The sequence below is a fragment of the Pogona vitticeps genome, chromosome 3 (genome assembly GCF_051106095.1).
Source record: "Pogona vitticeps strain Pit_001003342236 chromosome 3, PviZW2.1, whole genome shotgun sequence".
NCBI lineage: Eukaryota > Metazoa > Chordata > Lepidosauria > Squamata > Agamidae > Pogona > Pogona vitticeps.
The window spans coordinates 227,498,299-227,523,769 of NC_135785.1; the positions used below are offsets into that span (position 1 = coordinate 227,498,299).

General features: G+C 39.7%; 1 long non-coding RNA gene across 1 annotated transcript; it reads left to right on the forward strand.

Annotated features, from left to right (window-relative positions):
* Positions 1 to 13,667: 13,667 nt before the first annotated feature.
* LOC140705400 (uncharacterized) lies at positions 13,668 to 24,151 on the forward strand. Its single transcript, XR_012084783.2, has 3 exons — positions 13,668 to 13,927; positions 21,077 to 21,185; positions 21,706 to 24,151. It is a non-coding gene; the product is annotated as an uncharacterized LOC140705400 (long non-coding RNA).
* Positions 24,152 to 25,471: the final 1,320 nt, after the last annotated feature.

Sequence of the window (25,471 nt, forward strand, 5' to 3'; positions counted from 1 at the left end):
TAAGTATACAATTGGGATACAAAAGATCTAGTAGTCACCTTTTTGTGACAAATGCAATTTTGGGAGATGCCAGAGTTGAAGCTAAAGAACTGGAAAAACTAACGAAGCACAGAGACCTGGCAATCGAAACATCTCACTTGTAGATGAAACACATTTCAGTGGTCCCCATAGTCATTGGGGCTTTGGAAACAATATCCAGAAATTTCACACAGTATTATAAGCAGTTGCAGATTTCAGAAATAACACCATCAGAGCTACTGTATTGATATTTAACAGATAGGTTTTTGGTTAACATTTTGCATTACTGTTATAATACCAGTCAATGTTTTTGTAATTTTGATTGACTGTGTCAGTATTTTTGAATAATAGTAATATGCCATCAAGTTGATTCCTTTTTCAGGGATTTCTAGATATAGGGTAATCAGAAATGATTTATGATTTACTTCTGCTAGAGTTACTCTGTGATTATGCAGCTTGCCCAAGACGACATTCATCTCCTGAGATGTGCAGGGGTGAACACCTAACTTACCAAGTTATCCAGTCAGCTTGAAGCCCTCTCTATCAGCTCTGTAGTCAGGTTGTACATTGTGTGGACTGTCACCTCAGGTAGAAGAGAATCTCTGTGTCAGGTGGTCACCCTCTTCAGAGTAATGGGAATGTGTTGACTAAGCTGTAGAGCTAGTGCTCACTCTTACAATGTTTCCACAACATAGACTGCTTTTTCACGGATTGAAAAGGGTGATATTATATGATTGGATGTGGTCTAAACCTTGGGAATGGTTAGGTATTACATAATGGCCATTGAATGTTTCTGCAGTACTATAGAAAAGAATTTCCTTTGTTACTACTGTGATGGATAAATAAATAAGACCTCAGGGGAACACATGTCCTAGGAGAAGGAATGTGTCTGTTCAAACCGGCCCTTTTCTCTCATGACTTGGAACAATGCATTGCGAAAAAAGGCACATTGAAAATGTGCTGGTTCCATATATTAAAATAAATAGCAGTATAATTGGTAATAAGAAACAAAAGGAAAACATACCATATTAATCTAAAGGAAGAAAGAAAGAAAGATGGAGGGAGAGTTAGCATTTTTTGTCTTTGTTTATTTTCTTTGTTGTTATTGGTTACTATTACATTTTAATTCTATCCTGTTTTTTATCTGAAACACCTTGATGCAAATATTTTTAAAGGACCACACCATACATAGCTGACTATTATATTTGTAAATAAATAATACACCTTTCTTAGGAAAAATGGCTGTGTGTTTTTTCCCCTATCTTAGAGACCTTTTCAGATTATTTCTTTCATTTTTTCTTTCCCTTTGAGGTGAATGAGATGTAGACTGTAAATTTCTTTCTGTCAGACTTTGTGGCCTTGAGGCCAGACTACTTGTGATTGAGGAAATCAATGTAAGTTTTGCCATTGATTGCCAGAGAACCTGGATTTAATCTATTATGCTTCAAATTGTCTTGCTTTTCTTGTTGAGAAAGAGGGAGGTAGATTATGACCAATGTTTTCTGGGGGAATTTCTCATATTGTCATTCCAAATGAAGGATATCCAAGCCACCTTCCCAAATGAAAGTTTCCTACGTAGGGCTGCTTCCCTCCCAAACTAGTACATAAATCTGAGAGGAGGGAGAAATTCCCAGATGGAAACTCTCAACCACCACCACCACCACCACCACCACCATTATTATTATTATTATTATTATTATTATTATTATTATTATTATTATTATTATTATTATTATTATTATTATTATTATTATTATTATTATTATTATTATTATTATTATTATTATTATTATACATTGACTGGTGTTATATAACAGATACAAGTTTATCTGTTAAATACCAGCACAGTATGTATGCTGTTCCTAATATTGTCATTTTTTTTGTAGCTCTGATGGTGTTATTTCTGAAATCTGCACCTCCTTATAGTACTGTGTTGAATTTCCCAAATTCCCAAAAACTATAGGGAATTGAAGTGTGTTTCATCAACAAGCAAGAAGTGTGTGTGTGTTTGTGTGTGTGTGTGTGTGTGTGTGTGTGTGTGTGTTTGTGTGTGTGTGTGTGTGTATTGTGTTGTGTATTATTTCAGTGGCCAAAATCCTGTTGGTGTAACTGTTATACAGTGGAAGCTGATGATGTCATTATTCTATGCCACAATAATTTGTTTTGAATTAATTAAATGCTCCTTGTCTACCAGCTTTTGATTCTAAGGGTCTGTAAGGCTCCCTTTGCCTCTGGGGAAACATCTGAGAGCACATGGGAAGAGGAAAGCCTTTAATCACCAAAACTTGCCACTGGTTGTCCTCATCCCAGTGGTATTGATCTGACAACAGTGGTTTTTAGAGTAAGGCTTTTAGCAGTACAGAACATTTTCGCCTGGATACGTTTTGACTATTCTCATCAATCAGACAGAAGAGACATTATCTGTAAAAAGCAAGAAATATTTCAGCCAGCAGCCTTCACATTTCAGTCAAGTCCCAGTGCCCAATAATTTCCTCCAATTTGGGGAGAAACTGAGAGATATTGTGGGACAAATTATGACACAGCATGAGTTTCGCTTTTCTTCCTAGAGCTAGATCAACCTGGCCTTACCTCATAATTGCTGCACAGCTTAAAAGGAAGTAGCTGCATTATTTTGAAAAGTCACAAAATTTATTCGATCTGCAATGGTCCTTTAAAAAATGTTACATTTGGAAAGTCTGTGGAAGGACTGAACTCTACAGAATGACAAGTGCTCAACAAAACTTTCTTAAAATGTAATTTTTCTAATAAACATTCTGATATTTTTCTCTTTGACAAAGATACAACCACTTTGCAGAATTATTTTCAGATATTCTCTGCTAATTTTTGTGGCTGCATTCCTGCCACTCTCACCATCACTATGCCCTAAAATGACACTAGGTAAACCGCATATGAGCGGGAGCCAAATGGCCACCAGGCTGCCAATATCATTGTTGTTGTTGCCACTTGACAAGGCAATCAAAAGAAAGAAAGAAAAGAAAAGAGAAAAGAAAAGAAACAACCTTTATGGAACAATAAGCAAAACTGTTGAGCTTCTGAGAAACTGTTGGAGAATTTCTTCTTCCTCAAGGTAAAACAATGAAATTGATCTCCCCTCCATTTTCCTTCCCATAAACAGAGTGGAAAAGGTGTGATCAGACAGCAGGAAAGATGTGCATCTGGTTACACCAGAAAAGGTCTCTTGGCAAGGAACAAACTCCCTTAAAGTGCCTTTTTCATTTCCTGGGGAACCACTCCAGCCTCGCTCCCCAAAGTAGTAGTCCTACAGCTGCACCAAAAAGGGGTACATCTGGAGCAGAATTTTGCATACTTCATAGGAGTATGCCGCCCCGAGTAGACATGGTCTAGAGGGGCAGGGTAAAAATCTAATAAACAAACAAACAAACAAACAAACAAACAAACAAACAAACAAACAAACAAACAAATAAATAAATAAATAAATAAGGATTGCTGGAAAGTAGCTCACACTTGACTGTTCCACTAACCGTCCAAATGTGATCTATTCTCCTGTGTGAGCACACCATTCATCTCCCAGAAATCTGTAGACCTCATGTTAAGGTTCTCCACCTGGAGCCACTGGTTCATCAGGGGCCAAGTGAAGAAGCTGCTACCTGATACCTGTTGTGGCTGAAGTATGTGATCAAGCTGTTTACTCAAGTTGATCCAGAGGACAGTCTGTCTGCAGGGTGCCCACTTCTAGCTGAGTTCAATTTGACTAAATTAGATAAGAAGATAAGGAACAAAGCTACAAACACATCTGGCACAAACAAAAAAGACATGAACCATTTATTGCTATAAAGAGCTACCGTTAATTAATGTCCCACAATTTTTGGAGTGCTGGAAGCTGATATAAAGAACAGAGATGAGCTACTACAATTGGCCTTTAAAATCCCCAGAAATGACAGTTAATTAGGTCGTGGAGTCTATGCACATGGGTTAAGTTGGAAGGTATTCAATGTATGCTGTCTTCTTGCTGGATCAGATGTCTAGTTTAGATTTGTTTGTTATTACTGTGCACCTGATGCTAATTAAAGCTTTTCTGGGCACTATCTGCTTAGAGATGCTTTTCACCAGAGAAGAGGAGCATCCAGTAAAAAGACGTTTTCTTCAGAGCTGGTTAAATCTCACTTACATCCTCTCTTATTTCTCAAACAAAACATCCCTTTGCCATTTAGAAAAGATAAAGCATTCTGTTATTCAGTCCCTAAGAAGCATATATTCAGATGTTTGCATCATGGCAGTTATGAATTGTCAACAATTCCTACTAAAAAGCATGGAATTGCTGAGAGGTGATATTAGCACCTCTCAGACTTGTAGGTTATTGTTTTTAAACTGAGTGTCTGACTAATGCAGGTAAAATGTAATGGAAAAATTCAGTAGAATAGCAAAGTGCACAAAATTATAAGTGCATAAATGTCATTTATTTCTTTTTGCATTTTTTGCTTTTATGAGACACCCTGCAATTAAGCTAGTGGATAGATAATGTTCTCTAATATTAGCATTATTGGCAGCCTGATTCTATGACTGAAAATGTCTGCATTTGGACTAGCATGTGAGCTCAGCCATGCCCACTGCCATTCTTGTATTTGGCATTTTATAGTTTGTCTTGCCTTGATGAAGGCCTTCATCTTTTTCTTTTAAGGTTAATATTCCTCTTTTGTGGTAACAAGGAAACACACTGTGCAAGGAGATGCATCTTTTGTTATCAGAGGCATTCTTTATCCTGTTCACTTGGGCAGACACTCCATTTCTGATTCATGGAGGTCAGATACCTCGATTGACAGGCCAGAATGCTTCTGGTCTCACCAATGCTAGTTAAGAAGGCTCAACAAATTCTGTTTCTGTTTCCAAGTTTAAATGAGCACTCTTTCTTGGTCTCTCGTGTTCTTGGTCTCTCCTCTCCTAAACTTTGGTGTCTGTGTTCATTCCAATGTTAGAGATGGAGACTAGCCTGGATTCCCAAGGCCAGGGTCTCCAGATGTTCTAGTGTACAAAGTCCATCAGGCCTGATTCTTGGCCAAGTTTTCTGAAGGTGATGAGATTACAGGCATAACTTGGAAAAGTCACATTTTGACTATAGCATTATGAGAGTTTCAGTGCGGGAAAGTAACTCTCCCAAGCTTCAGTTGCTGGCTTAAACACAGCGATCCTGGTTGGGGTGTAAGCACTTATTTACAGATACATAAGCAAGCCATAGTGGAAGCAAATAAAAAGGAGGTAATAAACACATGGCATTAGGAGTGGGCTTCTGGAGTGTTTAAGCAGGGAGATTGTATTTTTAAAGGAATATATTTTTGTGCAAGCTGGCAGCCTAATAATACTATTTGCTCTATTTTAACTTTCTTGGTGATATAATATTTATTTTTATTGTTTAAAATTACTGTTTCTTGGTTGATTCACTAAGAGACATTTATTGGCAGCTATTAATAAAATTGTATTGATTGCAGGTTTAATCCAGAACAATTAAAAAAAACATGCAATACATCCTCCTCTGTCCTCTTTTTTGCCTTTCTATGTCCTCCTTTTGGTACCCATGTATCTGGCAACCCTACTCCCAGGTGAAACACTTTAATTGAAACATACATGCAGTGAGCTAGATAGCAAACTGATGATGATGATGATGATGATGATGATGATGATGATGATGATGATGATCATCATCATCATCATCATCATCATCATCATCATCATCATCATCATCATCATCATCATCATCATCATCAAAACTGCAGAACAGACCCTATGGATTATCCAGTGTAGTCCCTATCAAGGAGACTTAGTGGGGAATCAAACTCCTGACTTCTGGCTCTGTAACCAGAGGTCCAAACCTCTGAGCTATGAAAACTAATATATAGCATCCATTTTTGTCTCTTCCTCTGCTTGACTTCAGATTCAAGTCAGCTCAAGTCTTCCTATTCTGCCATTTTTAAATAGTATCACACTACAAAGGCAGAGGCAGACATTTCTCTTATGGACAACATCTCTAGTCATTAGGGAACATTTGATTCTTTTTTGACAAAGCCTTAAGCTTCTGTTAGTAGCTGTGATGGACAGATCAGTAACCACTCCTGTCCATCACAATGGAACCCTGATTCAGAAGCCAATGGTTGTACAGAAAAGGTGGAACTAAGGATGTATAAGAGAAATGGAAGACAGTTAAAGATAAGTTAAGAGTTTGAGTTAGGGATGAGTTAGGAATATGAGTTAGAGTTAGGGACTTCAGTTAAAGATATTAGAAGCAGTTTAGGCAGTTAGGACCAGTATTGTGTTAGAGAAGAATAGAGAGATAGAGAACAAGATAAGAAATGAATCAATACCTTGATAACATGATTATACATAAGTAAATATAAATGTTATAAAAGCAGAGTTGATTGAATGAATAAAATAAGACCATTCATGATTCATTTTACATGATTTATTGATAAACACATAAATAAACATTGTTAAATGGAAGAACTGTGATTTACGAGTTATATTTGATAGAGTGAGGAATAAATCCTCTGGTGGCAGTGGAAAAGGGTTGAGAAATAAATGTCATACCCGAAAGTGAACCTGGGTTGTGTGGAAGAACAAACAGGGGAACTGGGTGTGTGTGACAGTAGGATAGGGGGCAAAGAGATCTGTATAATAGTTTTAAATGAACTGTCCTAAATTGTACTTCTCCAGGCTAAAGTATGGAGTAGAACAATGTACTCCTTCAGATTGTGCACTATGCAGTTTGTGATGCAATTCTTGACCAACCAACCAACCAACCAACCAACCAACCAACCAACCAACCAACCAACCAACCAACCAACCAACCAACCAACCAACCAACCAACCAACCTACCTACCTACCTACCTACCTACCTACCTACCTACCTACCTACCTACCTACCTACCTACTTACTTACTTACTTACTTACTTACTTACTTACTTACTTACTTACTTACTTACTTACTTACTTATTGGGAATTGTAGAAGAAATTATACTTAAAACTAAAACCTTGGAAATAATGTGTTATAATTAATATGTGAATGTTAAATTAATTACTTATGGGGACCAACACCAGCAAAACACTCTTAGAATATGCCATCTCCCTTCCTATGAGGCAGGGAGTAACCCCACAAATCATCTCAGCTTCATCTTGTACAGAGGGTGCTGGCTTGCCAGTTTGCTTCAAATAGACTTATTATTCAACCATTATCCATGGGGCAGTGAAGCCACCCTTTTCTTTTTTGAAGAGGGACAGTCCTGTTGAAGTCATTGTGGATACTAGAGATTAGTCATTGTGGTTTCATTAGACATCTGGGAGTAGAAAGGGGAAATAAGGTTCCAACCAAGACTATTCTTTCAGTTTAATCTCTCCACAGTGTTATGCTAAAGAAGTGTAATTGAAATGGTCAATTAGCTGCTTATAAAGGAATAATTCTTAACTTCGTGGCTTCTGTTTGTCTTGGATTATAGCTCCCAGAAGCCTTAAGAAACACCATAGATTTTCAACTGTTAACTAAGGCTTCAGGATACTATAGTTCAAATAGTGAATACTGAGCTAGTTAGTATTGATCCCATTTTTAAAAAGAGGTATAGGTACTTCTTTTGCAGAGGAGCAGTTTAGATTGACATATGTCCTCTGCAGAGGTCATGCCAACAGTAAAAATTAATAAAATTTAATGAATATGTTGTTAACACAACCATTTTCAGCTATAAACAAATTAATTTCCTAATTGCTAATATTTAACTTTAATTAATTTTCAAACCGAATGCTCTAAGCTTTAAGAAAAAAAATGACAATTTCATGGGAAAATAAATGTAAAATGTCATCACCCACCCCTTTAAAATTAAAAGACTGATGTGAAAACAGGTTGGAATGGAGTTATGATGTGAAACTTATGTAGAATGGCAATGAACAACTTTGGCCCTTGCTGCCACTTAGTCTGTCAGAGTAGATCACAGGGGAGTGCCCACTCATGTATATCATGGCTATAAAACTCATAGCAATATTCCTTTTGTACTACGTTTTTTAAAAATATATATATATATTTGTGTCATTGTGGTATTTTTTTAAAAAATGTTTGTTTTCTGTATTTTTTTTCCAATATCTGTGTTGAACAACAAATGTATTATGTTATACATTCTTTGAGAAATATTTCCACTTAAATGCAGTTATTCAGATGCTGGCACGCAAACAGCAGAGACTTTTCTATAAACATGAAGTGAGGATGGGATGAATCCAAGACAGCAATTAGGAAAACCTCTACAATGTGCAAGACTACAGTTCCACCTTACCTGTGGATTTGACTGATTTGATCCAAAGATATAATCAGACTGTACCAAAAAGCTCTAATTTTCACATTGAGAACATTTGGATGTTGTAATTTTTGTTGAATGACAGATTGCATGGTGTAATTTAATATTGTTGCCTAGCAATGCTATACTCTTAGAGAATACTAGCCATCTCATAGTTGTGGTTCAAAGATGCTGCTGGGAGTCAGAATTCTAATTGTTTATGGAAATCTTTCCTTCCATGTGCTGTTCTAATTCACTAAGTTTATTAGCTTATTGTTATACCCTGAACATTACATATTAGACTTGGACTGCAGAAGAAAGAGTTATTGTTCCAGGAAGAATGTAGGAAGAGGTTGCAGAAGAAAAACAGAGAATGAATTTTCTTCATCTTTTAATGCTTTGGAGCATTAACCCATGGTGATCACTTTGCTTATGAGAGCTAGAATAGTGCAGTACTGTTGACTAGAGGACTAGGACTAGAGAGACCTGCGTTCAAATCCCCCCTTAGCCATAAAAGCTTATTATGTGACTAGTCACACTCCTATACCTAATCAATATCACAGAGCAGTTTGGGTGATGGCATTGTGCACTGTCTTAAGCTTATTGCAGAAAAGATGATACATACATGTGCTAAATAAATTAAAATCTTCTTGCACTTCTGGGATTCTCAGCTAATAAATCTCCTCAAAAAATTTTCTTCAATTCTGGCTACTATGATGTATTCATGTACAAGTCCTATTGAAGGTTGGGATGGACAGACTTCCTTTGGATTCCTTTGGGTTCTGTTTCCTTCTGGTGATTTTCCACTGCGAAAACCACCAGCCAGGTCATTCCAAAGAAACACAGGCAATAATTGTTAAAACCAAATGGATTAGTGAATCCCCTCCTATACCTTTATTGGGCCATCCAGAATGCTGCAGCAAGCATATCCTAAATTCAAGGAGCTTTAAGAAACAAAGTTCTTAAGGTTTCTTGAATCTGGTATGCTACTGTTGTGATATTCTTGGCATCTTAATGGAAGGAGAAAGGGAGGGAAGAGAAACACCCACCCACGCAAAGAGACATTGCTGCCAACACATTCCTATCAGAGATTGTGCAATGTATGCTTTCAGAATACAGTACAGTACAGTCCCTAGAATCTACAGCCGACATGGCTATAGGCTATGCTGGCCAAGAGATTCTGGGAACTGTAGTCCCAAAAGTAACATCTCAATCTACGGTTTCTGTTATGTCCCTTGAAAGGAGGTAGCAGCATATGGAGAGAGGCTTGCCTGGTAGCTGTAATGATGAGGGAGAGAGTACACCCAAATGCAAGCCAGGCTCAAATTTAGAAGGGTCTTGTATTACAAAGTGACATTCTCTAAACGAAGCTCATTCTGTAAAGTCTCCCCACTCAAATGTTGCACTCACCACTAATCCAGATCAATAAAATTTGCACATAGGCACAACACCCACATGCTATTAAATGTTCATTTGTATTAATGTGCCAGAGCCCACTCAATTTTGTTCCAAAGTTTACCATCGATATCTACTAGTAGTCAATTCATACATCCCCTGAAATTGTATCATCATTTCTAATCCCCTGAACTTCCACCTGTACAGGCAAACTCTTATGTGCACACCCTGCCAGGCCTCAGCAGCTGACCACCCTTAATTGAGAGGCAGAGAAATGATTGGTCCCTGCTGGATTTGCGAAGTGTTTGCCTTCAAAGAAACATCATGCACCATCATTAAGGAATAGATGAAGTCTTGCACCCATCCATCATACTTCTGGGCAAGTTGCCAAAAGGCAGTATTACATGATTCATCATGGTCACTAAAATAGTGCTTTTTAGTAATTTTTTTATGGAACATTTTATTGTTTTATAACCATTTGATCATTTTATTACTTGATATCATTGTGCTTTATGGTTTTAAGCATTGCAATATTGTAAACCGCTTTGGGATTTTTTGAAATGGGAAGTGGAAATGAATTGTCTTAATTAAAGAAATGTAAAGCATTTGAAACATTCAGTGGAGTAATGTGGGGGGTACATGGGCTTATGAATGTGGAAAATTCTCACTGCTTCTAATTTTCTAGTTTAAATTAGTCATCTTGCTCCAGTCCAGTGAGACGGCACCGCAGGGATTCTCCAAATCCCATTGGGAGAGCTTTAGTCCAAATCATCACTGGGAAAATTTTGGAAGAGTGGAGTGGAGTTGTGGATCAATGTAAGATTTGAATAATATCAGAAAAAAAACCTTCCTAACCATTGGAGCGATACAACAATGGAACCACTTACCTACGGAGGGGGAGAGCACTCCAACACTGGAGACATTCAAGAGACAGCTAGTCATCTGTTGGATATACTTTGATTTGGGTCCAACCCCTTACATTGAGCAGGGGGTTGGACTCCATGGCTTTTCCAATTATGATTCTATGAAAACTGGTGCTTGGAGAAGGAGAAGTCACTTTTCCCCAGTGGAACTACAAAACCACTTTCAGTTATTTGAAGAAGAGTCTGTCGGACAGCATGCAGAGGAGACCCCACAGGAGGACATGAGTAGGGCTGAAGTGCAGCAGAATACAGTCACTGAACCCACACCATACAAAAAGAAGAAGAGGGGAGTAGTTGTAGTAGGGGACTCAGCATGAAGAACTTCATCAGGAAAACTTTAAACTGAATTGGAAGGGGGAGGGAGACACAAGCACAGAGTTAAAGGTAAATGAAGCCTTACACACAATAAGAGGAATGGACCAAACTGATCAAAAGTGCAACAATAATAACATTAACAATAATAATCACAATAAAAATCTTAACGATAATCATAATAATCATCATATTAATATAAAAAGGCACAAAGAAAAAAAGGCCACAAATCACACACAGTGTCTGTATACGAATGCCAGGAGTATGGGAAACAAACAAAAGGAACTGGACATTTTAATTCAGGAGGGTAAGTATGACTTGATAGAAATAAATGAAACTTGGTGGGATGACTCCCGTGACTGGAATACAGCAATTGAGAGATATAAACTGATAAAAAAAGAACATAGAAAATAAAAATGGAAGTGAAGTTGCAGTATATGTCAAAAATACATAATCCTGCATGGAAATAAAGAGCATATGGATGAATCTAGTTGGGGGAAAAAACAAAAGGAACTTAGTATTTGGAGTCTACTACTGACCGCCCAATCAAAGAGAGGAAGTGGATTAAATTTTTTAAAAAACAAATTGCAAGGTTTTCAAAGAGACATGATGTAGTAGTGATGGGAGATTTCAACTATCCAGACATTTCAAAGGGGAAAAAAAGCTAATTTTAATAATCTCAGAACAAGGATAGGGGGAAAAAAGCTAATTTTAATCATCTCAGAACAAGGATAAGTAAAGTCCCATGGCAGGTGATCCTAACAAGAAAAGGAGTCCAAGAAGCGTGGGAGCTTCTAAAAAAAAAAGAAATTCTAAAGGCGCAACTACAAACAATTCCAAGAAGAAAAAAAGATGGGAGGTGACAAAAAAGGCCAGTGTGACTTCACAAAGAGCTCAGGGAGGACCTAAAAGCCAAAAAGGACATGTACAGGAAGTGGAAAGAAGGCCATGCCACCAAGGATGAGTACAGACAAGTAGCAAGAAAATGCAGGGTTGGCATTAGGAGGACAAAAGCTGAAAATGAGCTGAATGAGGAAAGGCTGAAAAAATTGGTCATGTTTAGCCTTGACAAAAGACTAAGGGGGTGATATGATAGCACTTTTCAAATACTTGAAAGGCTGTCATACAGAGGAGGGGCAGGATCTGTTCTCAATTATCCCAGAGTTCAGGACACACAACAATGGGCTCAAGTTAAAGGAAGCCAGATTTCGGTTGAATATCAGGAAAAAAAACTTCCTAACTGTTAGAGCAGTACAACAGTGGAACCAGTTACCTCAGGAGTTGGTGAGTGCTCCAACACTGGAGGCATTCAAGAAAAACTTGGATAATCACCTGGCAGATATGCTTTGATTGTATTCCTGCATTGAGCTGGGGTTTGGACTTGACGGCCGTGTAGGCCCCTTCCAACTTCACTTTTCTATGATTCTATGGATGGGTTTCCTTGTAAGAGAAATAGAATCATTACAGATTATGGCAACTCCTCCTCTGGGTGGGAGGCTTTTCTTCTTTCCCAGTCTTGAGGCTGAGAGGATGGACAAAGAGATGTCCTGGTGGATCCAGCCTCACCTTGACTCATGCTGTTTCATATGGACCTTAAATTGCTGCTGTAGGTCCTGAGACATTCAGCCCAGCAGTGTGGAAGAGGCCAAATTTAAGTTGTGGACAGGGATGAAGATGATGTCGAGTGGTCCTGGTGATAGAGATGCCGTATGATTTATTAACATCGCCCCCCTTATATTAATCCTTCTTTTTTTAAAAAAAAACCCACTTCATTTCACATTTATAAAATAGTGCCAACTAGGTATGTTTATTGAATTTTCAATTTCAAGTAGAATGTTGGTCAACATGATGAAGTGGCTTATCAAATACACGGTAGTGAGCATCATGGTTTATCTTGAAACATGATGAGCTCTCCAACACTGGAGGCACTCAAGAGAAAGTGAAACAACTGTCTGTCAGATATGCTTTAACCTGGCTTCCTGCATTGAGCAGGGAGTTGGACTCAGTGGCCTTCCATCTCCATTATTCTATGAGTCTATAAAACTCCTATTATCTGCACCAAAATTGTATTTATTTTTCTCCTTCTTGGCAAGCACAACCAGACAAACTGATTGACTGCACAGACAAAAATTACTTATCACAAAGTCAAAAACTGCCTATACCCTACCATAGTTTTAGTATCCTATAGCATAAGCCAATAGTTGTTACATTTTTCAGTACTGCACATTTTATGTAAATGCTAGGAACCACTCAGGAAAATGCAAATTGAAAATAATTAAAAAAAAACACCTCTCCATCTCCTCCTATAGGTTGAATAAGTGACCAGGGGGTGGAGGACATGCAACAGGTTTTGGAGCTGGAGCACAGGTGGTCAGAAGCAGCAGGCAGGAGCTTGTCGAGCAGGTAAATAGATACTTGAGTGCTTCATATGAAACCTGTTTGGAGGGAGAGGTTTATCTTCTAGCAACTTCCATCAGCTGCTTTGGAGCCTTGCCCTCAGCTCTGGTCCTAGTGTGACACTAGGTTTATATATTTTGGCTTGTTGGTTTGTCTCTGTTTATTTGGAGTGAGACTGAGAAACCGACTGAAACTCACCTCTCACACCATTGGGCAAGGGTGCCCCACTGCCTCTGCCACCACAAAAGAGGAGACCAGTGGGTGGGTACTGGCTAATTATGGTGGGGGCAGCAGCAGTCAGTTCTGAGGAGCCTTGCAAGGGGCTGAGAGAAGAGTGACTGTTCCAGGGGTAGCTCATGCAGGTGAGAGAAAGTGGGAAAGTTTCTGAGATGCAGTCGATGCTCTTGGCTGAAACATTTCTATAAGGTAAAGGTAAAGGTTGCCCTTGACATTTAGTCCAGTTGTGTCCGACTCTAGGGTGCGGTGCTCATCCCTGTTTCCAAGCCATAGAGCGAGCATTTTTGTCCGAAGACAGTTTCCATGGTCACGTGGCCAGCACGACTAGACACAGAATGCCATTACCTACCCACCAAGGTAGTACCTATTTATCTACTCGCATTTACATGCTTTTGAACTGCTAGGTCAGCAGGAGCTGGGACGAGGGACGGGAGCTCACTCCATTGCGTGGATTCGATCTTACGACTGCTTGGTCTTCTGACCTTGCAGCACAGAGGCTTCTGTGGCTTAACCCGCAGTGCCACAATGTCCCTAAATATTTCTGTAGAGAAATTCAATTTTAGGGTTGAATGAAAAAGGAAAACCAAAAGAACATGACATTTTTATGTTCCTCTTTCATTTAAATAAATCTTTGTATTTAAGAGGCTCTCTAACAGATGAAAGGACACAAAAACGAAAGTCTTTTCCATGTTTTATCCCATTCATTTCAATATGAAAATCCCATCCATCCTGGATATTGTTGGAAACTTTTCAGATTCCCTGTTATTCCTCCATGGATTTGTAACTCTTTTATGTAAGACTGTTTCTGATCATGTTGCATATTGTTAGATCTAAATGTGGCCCTGTCATATTTTTCTCCTTGAATCCTCCAGATGCTTCATTAATGTCACAAGAACTCATAAAAACACCCCAATGCAAGGAAAAGTGATAAAGCCATCTTAACTATTTGATGCCACATTCTAAGGTAGTAGGGATGCCATTAAATTTAACAGGCAAAGAATAAATATCTTCCTGTGCTGTGGGTTCCAATGCATTTTAAAGTGTTTTACACAAAACTGCATAAAATAACTTGTCTGACAAAACTGTTTGCCTGAGGGAGATTTTTTTTTTTGAGAGGGCCGGGGAAGGTTGATTTTCATTTTTGCTTAAACTGCATTTCATTCCCACTCTGGAATATCTAAATATAAGCAAATTTCATCACTTCAGGTGGAGGTGGTATTCTAAGGGTTATCCTGTTTATTTGAAAGAACCGTACAGATTCATTTGGAATTCAGTGTCTTTCTTATTTTATTCTAAATTATATGTGCAAAATGCTTTTTGGAAAAAAAAATGAAGCTCATTTTTATGTTTCAAATTCTTTAATAGTCTTAATTAATGGATGTCCATTGGTTATTGTTGAAGGTGCTTAAGCACTGTAAGGTTTTCCTTGTATTGAATATGCTCCATTTATTCCTAACTGTAATTACACCATTACCAAAGAGTCAGGGCTTCCATTATTAACTTTGTTTAATGAGAGTTGATAACACAGCCACAGAAGGTCAAGCCTGAAATAAAACACAGTAAATGATATTGGGGAGAGATTGCTGTCCTATATTTGATTTCATTTCTTTTTATTTTGTTGCCCCACTAATAAACCTGAACTAATCTCTCATTTTCCGTAAGGTGCCAGTAGCCTTTGTTATACTGTGGGGTTTGTTTTGGTTTCTGGAAAAGTGAAACTTAATCTTGTTCTGTTCTTCCTTTTAAAGTTCTGTTCTTCCTTTTAAAGCTTCTCAAAGCCTGCTGTCTCCCTTAAGAGACAGCTTGTAGGCTGAAGGGGGGGGGGACACCATAACCCCAAATGATTAGCATGGTGACACTGTTCCTCAGTCCACAAATTGTCCTTGATCTTGTCTACTGGTTGGGTTGCAGGGTATACAGAACTCTATGGCAGCCTGGAAGGTGGCCTATTCTACTTGGGAACAGGACATATGATAGTGACTTTCCTCACATTTGCTGTACAGCAACAGGAAGGTGGAGGAGTATCAGACAAGATTCTGGGTGAGATCATATGTAGCCTTCAAACTGCATATATGTTGCCCATCTCTGGATGCAACTGATTTCTCCTTCTTTTTCAAATCAGTGAGGAGACAGTTGGAGCAACTTATTTTTCATAAGTGACAAAGACCGAGATCCTACTGGTGTTTGTTCAAGGTTTGCATTATATGCCATGGCTAATTGACGAGCGCTGAGTTACATCTTGCCTGCACAATCAGGTGTGTGATGAAGCATACAAGTGGGACATGCCCTGGTAGTTTGTCAAGTAGTTGTAATTAGACATGGAAAATTGCACAAACCTTACATGAACATCATAAGGATTCAGGCCAAGAAGATTGGAGTGAAGGAAAAAAATATTACAGATATTCACAGAATGGAAGCAGATAATAGAACCCAAAATGAATTAAACAGCAAGAAAAGTCTATCTCGTGAAGCTTTACATTGTGTTGAGAAACTAAGCAAATGTTTGCTGCTCAGAATGTCAGCTAACGGGAATTGGAAGAGCTTTTCCTCTAACTGCTACATCTATTGTGGGGAGATGTCATTTTCCTGGCACTTATGTGGAAATTCTTTGTTGCTGGGGAACAAACTTTCAGTCTTAAAGGCTAATTTTTTTGAGGTAAATTCTGTCTCAATGCTTTTCTTCCATATCTGGACTGACCAGTAAGACACAAACAACTTAAACAGATGAACCAGAGTAATTTTAAATAATAAAAATAACAAGCTATCAAGTGAGGGTATGAGCTACGTATGATATGTTGTACTTCATCTCCCAAATTCTCACAGTCAGAGTAATGCCTCCATGCCCCGGTGAACATCTTTCTGTTCCGATGATTTTGGGAAAGGATCAATGTGGGGGAGATTGCCTTCCTGAATCATAGAATCATAGAATAATTGAGTTGGAAGGGGCCAATAAGGCCATCAAGTCCTACCCCCTTCTCAATGCAGAAATCCAAATCAAAGCAGATCTGACAGATGGTGGACTAATTTTCTCTTGAATGCTTCCAGCGTTGGCATGCTCACCACCTCCCAACATAATTTACTGCTCTAACAGTTAAGAAATGTTTTCCTGATATTAAGCCTAAATCTGGCTTCCTGTAGCTTCAGCCCATTATTATGTATCCTGCACTCTGGGGTGACTGAGATCCTGCCCCTCCTCTCTATGACTACCTATCAAGTATTTGTAAACTGCTGTAATATCTCCTCTCAGTCTTTTTTTATTCAGACTAAACATGTTCCACACTTTCAGTCTTTCCTCACAGGGCTTCCACTCTCCTGATCATCCTTGAGGTCCTCCTCTGAACTTGCTCCAGTTTGTTGATATCCTTCTTAAAGTGCAGTGCCCATAGCTGGACACATTATCTAAATGAGGCCTAAGCAGTGCTGAATAGAGGGGGACTAGTACCTCATGAGATTTGGAGACTTTATATCTGTTAATGCAGTCTAAAATAGTATTTGCCTTTTCTGAAGCCACATCATTCTGTTGACTCGGGGGGGGGGCTGCTGTAGTGAGGAAACAGGTAAATCACAGAGGTATCCAAATACCCCTTAATCAACAGATGGGCGAGCCCCTGGCCCCAGGTTCCAGTGGTCTTAAAGACAGCAGGAACCCAGCTAGCTGCTAATAAACACCCCCAGACCTAAAACCATCTTTAGTTGATGACTGTTGTTCCAGAAGTGGCCCAGTGCATCTCCCCCCCCAACACCATAATCGCATGATCTGAAGTGCTGGGAGGTAGGATGTGCTGTTAGCTTCTCTGATCTTACAGTGGGACTCACTGGCAAATACCTGCTTTTTCTGCACTACCCGCCAGTGTGACCGTAACTTCCACCAAAAATGCCAACGTCCTTTTCCAGAGTGGGATAGGCAAAAAATCTTCCTATCATTTTTCTTATGTGATAATCCCCTGAAAAATCACTATAACCGTTGATCTTTGCATAAAAGGCCAGTTCTGACAGCTTACCTTGAATAGTGCCAGGTTCCAGCCCTTTTCTATTTAGATATACAATAAACTGCTGTAAATGTTCGGCCAGTGCCGGCCAAACTGGCTCCAGGTCAACCATTTTCCTAAAGTCCTGGAATTCTATACTCATGGCTGAGTAATCCTTTCTTGTCCTCGGTGCCAGGGCCAAACCTATCACTCTTAATGTATCTTCATGCCAATTTGCCAGTCCTCCAGGGGAAGAACTTTTGGGAGCACCCTGGCTCTGGTGTCTAACTCCCTGAACTGATCGATCTGTTGGTGCGACAATGCATCAAATCTAGTTTGGCCTGGCGGGAGTCATGTGTTGTAGCCACAGACCCAACAGGGGCTTGTCCAAATGCATATTTGGGTGAATAGCACTCCTCATATAGAATGATTCATCATAATGAAGCCGCACCTGCCCTGCAAAATCAACGTAGGCTCTGTAGATTATGTCCAGGTATTGAAAGAGGGCTTGGGCCCTCCAGGGCTGTGCCTTGACTATCACACCCGCGTAGATAAAAAAACCCAGGAAGCCAATTGGCCCATGTTCTATCAGGGTTCTTCCTTCTATGCTGTTCTTTCTCCTTCTCATCGTCTTTGTCCAGTTCTTTCTTTTCTATGTCTCTGTTTAGTAACTTGAATACATCTATGTATTTCTCTTTCTAGATTTTTTCCTGGTTGGGCTGGCAGGGCAAAAGGAGCGTAGGGTGAGCCCCAGACACTGAATTGAGGGCTAGAGGGCTAGAGAATGGCCATGCAGTGTTGGTTAGCCATGCACTCTGTGTGTTGTAAGGTGTGTATAGTGTGTGGTTGCATTGACCTCAGCTGACCCATGGCCATGCAGGGACCGGTGTGTTGGTGCCCGGTGCAGTGCCCAGCTCACCTAATGAAGTCATGGACATGCTTGGTTCATCTACAAGGTAAGACTTGCCGGAGCTGACTTCCTCTACCTCATCCTGTACTTCCTGGCACATAGTTGCTACTTCGGACACTATCAGAGCTGAAGACCTACCTTTTTCCATGCTCCGTGCCCTCGGAGTCGATGAGGCCCCATCTGCATCTCACCTGACAGTCGCTTCTGGAATCTGCTCTGACTCAAGGAGAGCAAACCTGTCCATTAGATCTTGTGCCATTGCCTTCAGTTTAGCCCTATGATGGCTCTTGGTGTCCCTGGCAGATCTACGTGGTTGAGACTCAACTCGGCTGGGAAGCCTGTCTCACCAGCCGCTCAGCCTCTAATGCTGAGATTTTCTCCTGTAGTTCTTGCCATATAGGCCAAGATTCCTCATCTGAAGAGGATTGGGGAAGAGACACCTGAGGAGCTGGTCTTTTCTTGGCTGGCTGCTTCCCCTTCTTGTTGCCCTGCCCGTTCCTCGATGCCATTATGAACCGAGGTTTCTTGTTAATTGGGAACAATAGCCGCAGTAAAACAGTTGCTAGTCCTATTGAATATCTATTAGCACCATTTGAAACCCAGGTGAGAAACGCAAATTGCCTGGATGTGTAATGAAAACTATTTCCTAGCAATGGTCCCTTGCTCTGACCCGTGTTCTTTAGTTAATAGCTTCTAGAGCACACAACAGCTGTTTGCACTTGAGACAAGGAAAGTATTTTAACAGCCAATCATGATGCCTTATTTGTATAGCCTTCAAATCGATTGCTCTCAATCACTTGATGACACTATTTATTGTTGCCTTCTGTCACAATTAATCATTAGATTAATATAATCAAATGTGTATCTAAAATTAATTACTGAACTACTTACTTGGATAACTGACTTAACCACCAATTAATTAATCCTAAAATTAATTTATGTTTGTTAGATAGACTTAATTAACTTGTTTGATGTAAAATTATATTACAGATTACCTTACTTGTTCATATTTATATATTATTTGTCCTTATTTTATTGTATTTTCTGTTTAAATTTGCTTTTCTTTTTAAGTTTGCTTATAAATTATTGTATTCTATTATTATTATTATTATTATTATTATTATTATTATTATTATTATTATTATTATTATTATTATTATTATTATTATTATTATTATTACTACTACTACTACTACTACTACTACTACTACTACTACTACTACTACTACTACTACTACTACTTAACAGTGTCCTTAATTTATGTATTTCCTTATTGTTTCCTCTTTTCTTCTCTTTTATTTATTATTAATATTATATATTTCTCTTTTTTAAAATTAAATACCTTCCATACAGTTGGGCTAGTCGACCCTTCAGTCCACTAGCTACCAATGCCACTGAAACAATTAAAAAATTGAAAGGGGGAAGCAACTGACTGATTGCGGTAAAGGAAGCTTGTGAAGCGGGTAACTGTTCCTGCTTGAATTGCTTCAAACAGAGGGGGGAGGCCCAACAAAAGTACTGACAAAACAAATGGGGACCCCGCTCCAATATTTAAATCCTGCAACCTTTTAAGTAATATATACCGAATATTGTGCTTATTTATTCTCTTCTGCTTCCCTTCCTTTCTTTTCTTCTTCTTCTTCTTCTTCTTCTTCTTCTTCTTCTTCTTCTTCTTCTTCTTCTTCTTCTTCTTCTTCTTCTTCTTCTTCTTCTTCTTCTTCTTCTTCTTCTTCTTATTATTATTATTATTATTATTATTATTATTATTATTTCTTAGTATTTATTATTATCTATTATTATTTTTTTAAAATAGATTTCTTTCATGCCTAGGTGCGGCCAGCACAAAGCGTGCCACCGCTTTCCCCCCTTCACAACTACTTCTAACCAAATATCAATTAAAAACAGTATAACTTAATAAAAGCAATGAATAAAATATCCACAGAACCCTGGGAGGGAGCTGGTGCTGCCCTCCCTTCCTTCAGGAACACTCGAACTCTGATGACACAGTCGGAAAAACGCCAGCAGCACAGCTCTCCACTCTCTCTCGGTGCTTGCAAAGGAAGAGGGTGGTTCGAGATGGGAATGGCCCTTAAATAACCTTGCGTTCCCCCTCCACCTTAGAATTCTCATGATGCTTTCCAGTCTCACATTATCTGGGGGTGTAGGTCAAAGAGCCAGCCGCGCTGACCAAAGCATGGCTCATCAGCGGCTGCAGCATTAGTCACCTAAACTTTAATCTTCATCAACTGCTTGTTTCCATGCCTACCTTAACCTATGCCACAGTTTCTTTCTAATTCTAGGCAGTGTGAAATGTTTTAACAGATCTCCCATTTATAGGTCCCTATTTGCCTGATTTCTCTGTCTCCTCTGTTTCTTTCCTCACATTTCCTACCTCATCAGTCTTTGTCTTAGGTTCATGTTGCTTCCTGCCTTGCTTATTCTCCCCTCTCCATCTGAACTGATGGATCGTGTTCTGCACCATTTAGTTTTATGTGCTGCTGTCCTCTAATAATGTTCTATTCCTCTTTGAAGTGCAATGTGCATTCTTGTATGGATTTTAATCATGTACAGTGTCCTACGGAGGATAGAAAAATCTGTTCTGTCCCATTTGTGTTTCTTGCAATGCAGATACCTGGCAACCTCCAAATTTTCATGGTGACCAGACTTGTGCAGGCAGATCTGTGGGCTCCATGACTGACTGGCCCACCTGAAGGAGAATAATTTCTAGTAGTAGTAGGTACTGATGGGACTTCTGATTTTGCTTTTCAAATATTTGTACTTATGAAACTACTGCTGAGATAATAATAACCTTGCATTCTTTCTAATAGTGGTTTATCAGTGGGAGGGTGACTTTTAAGGCTTAAAGGGATTCTCCCTTTGTTTGCTATTCTCTCTCTCTCTCTTTCTCCATTCCTGACCTCCAAGCATGCAGAAGCATGGAGGGTGTCTCTCTCATGTGTAGAGACTCATTTGTAGAGATTTTTCCTTTTATTCTTCTGATTTTAACCACTGATTGAAACTATAAGTAAAGGAACCTCTTTTCCATTTAAAATGGTTTCAAATTATTATTAACATACTGTATAAAGTGCTAGTCATTGTGAAAAGGGGCAGTTTCCTGAGACTTAAGCTATTTAAGTTCCCTTGCACTTCCATTGTGGTGTAATTCTTTTGTTATATTCCCTTCTGCTCTCTACTCTTTCCTGTTCTCCTGCTTTTGCTGGATTTCAGCCAATGTGTCAAAATCTGCTCTATTACAGAAATAAAGAGGATTGGTCAAGTGACACAAAAAAGGCATTTAATGCCCTACCACTTACACTTGCTTGTTGACCCTCTTATGATGATGGAACAGACACAAGGGCTTTTGAGTCGAGCTCAGATCTTCAGCAAGTTCAAATGGCTACATTCTCTGAGTGCCGGGCTATAAGCATTCTAGTGATGCAGTAACTCAACTAAGATCTTAAGATTCACTGTCAAAATACAACACAAAGCAACTGAATGAGATAACACTGCCTTGAATGCCATAGGCATGCCTTGAATGGCTATTCTGACTGAACATGAATGGACTCTAAACATCCTTGTCCTGAACATGCTATGAAAAACAAGCTTCCCTTTTTTTCTTTCCACATATTCATTGCCGTGTTGTCAGGAGATAGTTTAGTTTTATGAAGATCTTGTTCTAATTGTAAGAGGGAAAAAATGTAGCTTAATGAATTAAAAAATAAATAAATTTCTGTTACTGGTCTGGCTGCTCTTTCTACTGTTTGTGTTAGTGCTAGCAGTATGCTGACTCATTTTCATTACTTTGTTTATTGAGTCTCTCCTTGTGTAGCCCAAAGGGATGAGAGGATTTGAAATCTCTGCTACATTTTTGCCCTGTGGCAGCCCAGGTGTCCTGAAAATACCTGCTTCTTCCCAGGGTACATGGAATGTGAAGTCCTATGATAACCATTTGATTTTGCAGAAATAAGAAGCCCTTCTTCTTAGCAAGAGCCGCATAAACAATTGTTATAGGGCATAGCAGTGACTAAAGACGGGAGAAATCCAATCCATTGTTTCGACCTATCTTCTCCAAAAAACAATGTAAATACCATTCAGAAAAAAAGACAACTCACCTTTAGAAGCTATATTGTATTGATCAAGGGACTCAGTCAATAAGTTTGGCTGCCAAGGTCAAGATGTATGGATGCCTTACTGAAGAGATCAGACTGATGCTGCAGATTAGGATGGCACAACTGAACACTGTACAAAGCCTCAAGGAAACAGCAGATATAATGCTTCCACTCGTTATCATGCAACTAGAAATCTAACTGGTGGAGGAGCTTGGGCAAAATGCTCTTCGTGGATCTGCCTCCTGAGTGGTCCAACCCACTACTGCCAGCACCACTGTCCATTTTCATTTGGTCTCTTTCTTTAGGTCCCATTAATGTAGCTACCTAGGTGGAAAAAGTTCAACTGCTTATCATTGCTCATTCAAACACCAAAGGCAAGTCAGCCCCCTGAAGAGGGGATGGAGGAGCCACAGTCATCATAGCAACGGCTGGGTCAGGGCTAGAACAAGGGCCAGGAAGCTCCAGGGGGTGATAATAAACCCATTTCTAGTGTACAGGCCCTGCCCAGGTGTCCAATAGTCCTGATCTGTAGGGGATATGGTACTATCAACACCAGGACTGTTGTAAGTCAAAGCCCTTGGCAGGAATGAATGCAATTCAGCTTCTAGTGAATGTGAAGGAAAGTGGTTTATGGGAAATAGGATACACAGAGGGGAAGAGAAAGAGAAGAGAGAGAAAGAAAGAAAGAGGCAGTGAGGATTTGGGTGTACAGATGTCCATTTTGTTTTCACTGAGTTACTCAGAATCCCATTGGCATGCTCTTCCTGTACCAATTCCATGCCAGCATATGAGATTTCTTATTATTATTTCTTCTTTCAGGGACTCAGTGCATTTTTTGGCTTGCATGTCCCAATGACTGGCGCATGTTGGTGGGTGTGTTTCAAGTACATGCATTTTTACCAGTAAATTTTATTGATCATTTTCTTCTCCAAAACACTCTGGAAGTCTTAGAAATATTCAGATTTCCGAGACCAAATGTGTGCTATGCCATTCCCTGCCATGGGAAGTGCAAAATGAGTGTTTTCCTGGAAGAAATGAGAGGCCAATAAATGTATTTCCCATTTTTAAAAAGACATCCAAAGACCTGTCACTATATGAAGATATATTATATTGCTTGGAGAGACATTTACATGGAGTTCATTTATACAAATGATGTATGTTGTTGTTTAGTCGTTAAGTCGTGTCTGACTCTTTGTGACCCCATGGACCAGAGTATGCCAGGCCCTCCTGTCATCCACTGCCTCCCAGAGTTTGTTCAAATTCATTTTGGTAGCTTCAATGACACTGTTCCACCACCTCATCCTCTGTCATCCCCTTCTCCTCTTGCCTTCACACTTTCCCAACATCAAGGTCTTTTCCAGGGAGTCTTCTCTTCTCATGAGATGGCCAAAGTATTGGAGCCTCAGTGTCAGGATCTGTCCTTCCAGTGAGCACTCAGGGTTGATGTATGAGTTAGAGGTTATATGTAATTTCTGTGATTGCAGATTGCATTTCTGTTTCTGCTGAAGAAAAAAAAAAGGTGCTGCCACAATGCCAGCCCCAGGGAAGTGCAGGTCCTTCCATTGATATCCCAGCTCACATACAACATTCTCTGGAGACAATAGGGAATAATTTTATGGGGAAGATTGCAAATGGTGGAATCATTTCACACAAAGAGTTTTCTCTTGGGATCAATTCATCATATGTTAGTGATCCAAAACAGAATGAAATGCGGAGAAAGATTCACTTCTCAGGCTTAATCTAATTGTCATGGCATGTAAATCCAGAAGGAATTTCTTGCTATAGGTCCCATTTTCAGCCACTGTGGTTCTCCCCCCCACCCCAAAATTAGAAAACAAACTCTTGCTTTAAGGGATTTCTTGTCACTGTATGCTAACTGACTCAGAAGTGCGCATTTAATTTCCCTAAGGGCAGATCTCCCTGCTGTGGACACGAACTTAGTACAACTGTGTGCTATTCTGACAGCACAAAGCTGCTTAATGCTCACTTTAAACTATTCCTCATGGATCTGCCTTACAGAGAAAAACTGTGGGCTACTGAACTTCAGACAGCTACATCTATGTGATTTTCTTCCTTGCTGCTAAAGTTAGTGTGATAGGAAAAGTGTGGTTTTCTCCATTTCGGGGTGCAAAACTTTAAGCACAACAGCTGCCTCTACTGGCAATAAGACAAGAGCTATTTGTATTTGTATTCCTGGGGACACAAATACAAATAGTGACTCCACAGGTGCCATGGAGGACCATTTCCTATCCGCAGAACTGACCAGTCCACTCACCATTTGCAGTGTGATGCTTGGCTCTGTTGTCACCATTATTACACCAGTCACAGAAGGAGCATAAGGGACGTGGTGGCGCTGTGGGCTAAACCACAGAAGCCTGTGCTGCAGGGTCAGAAGACCAAGCAGTCGTAAGATCGAATCCACGCGACGGACTGAGCGCCCGTTGCTTGTCCCAGCTCCCGCCAACCTAGTGGTTCGAAAGCATGCAAATGCGAGTAGATAAATAGGTACCATCTCGGTGGGAAGGTAAACAGCGTTCCGTGTCTAAATCACACTGGCCATGTGACCACGGAAAGATTGTCTTCGGACAAACGCTGGCTCTATGGCTTGAACAGCGGGATGAGCGCCGCCCCCTAGAGTCGGACACGACTGGACAAAAATTGTCAAGGGGAACCTTTACCTTTACCTTACCATAGAAGGAGCAGAGCCAGCTCTTCCCTGCCTCCTTGTGCAGCCAGCCACTGCAGCATAAAAGTGGGATGGGAAGTCTCCTTGCTCAGCTGATGAGAGGTCAGCTGCATGGGGAGGCAGGGAAATGCCGGCCAAGCTCCTTCCACAATTGGTGCAACAATGACAACAATGGGGTCAAATGCCATGCTGCAGACAGTGAGTTGACTGGCTGGTTCTAGGGGGAGG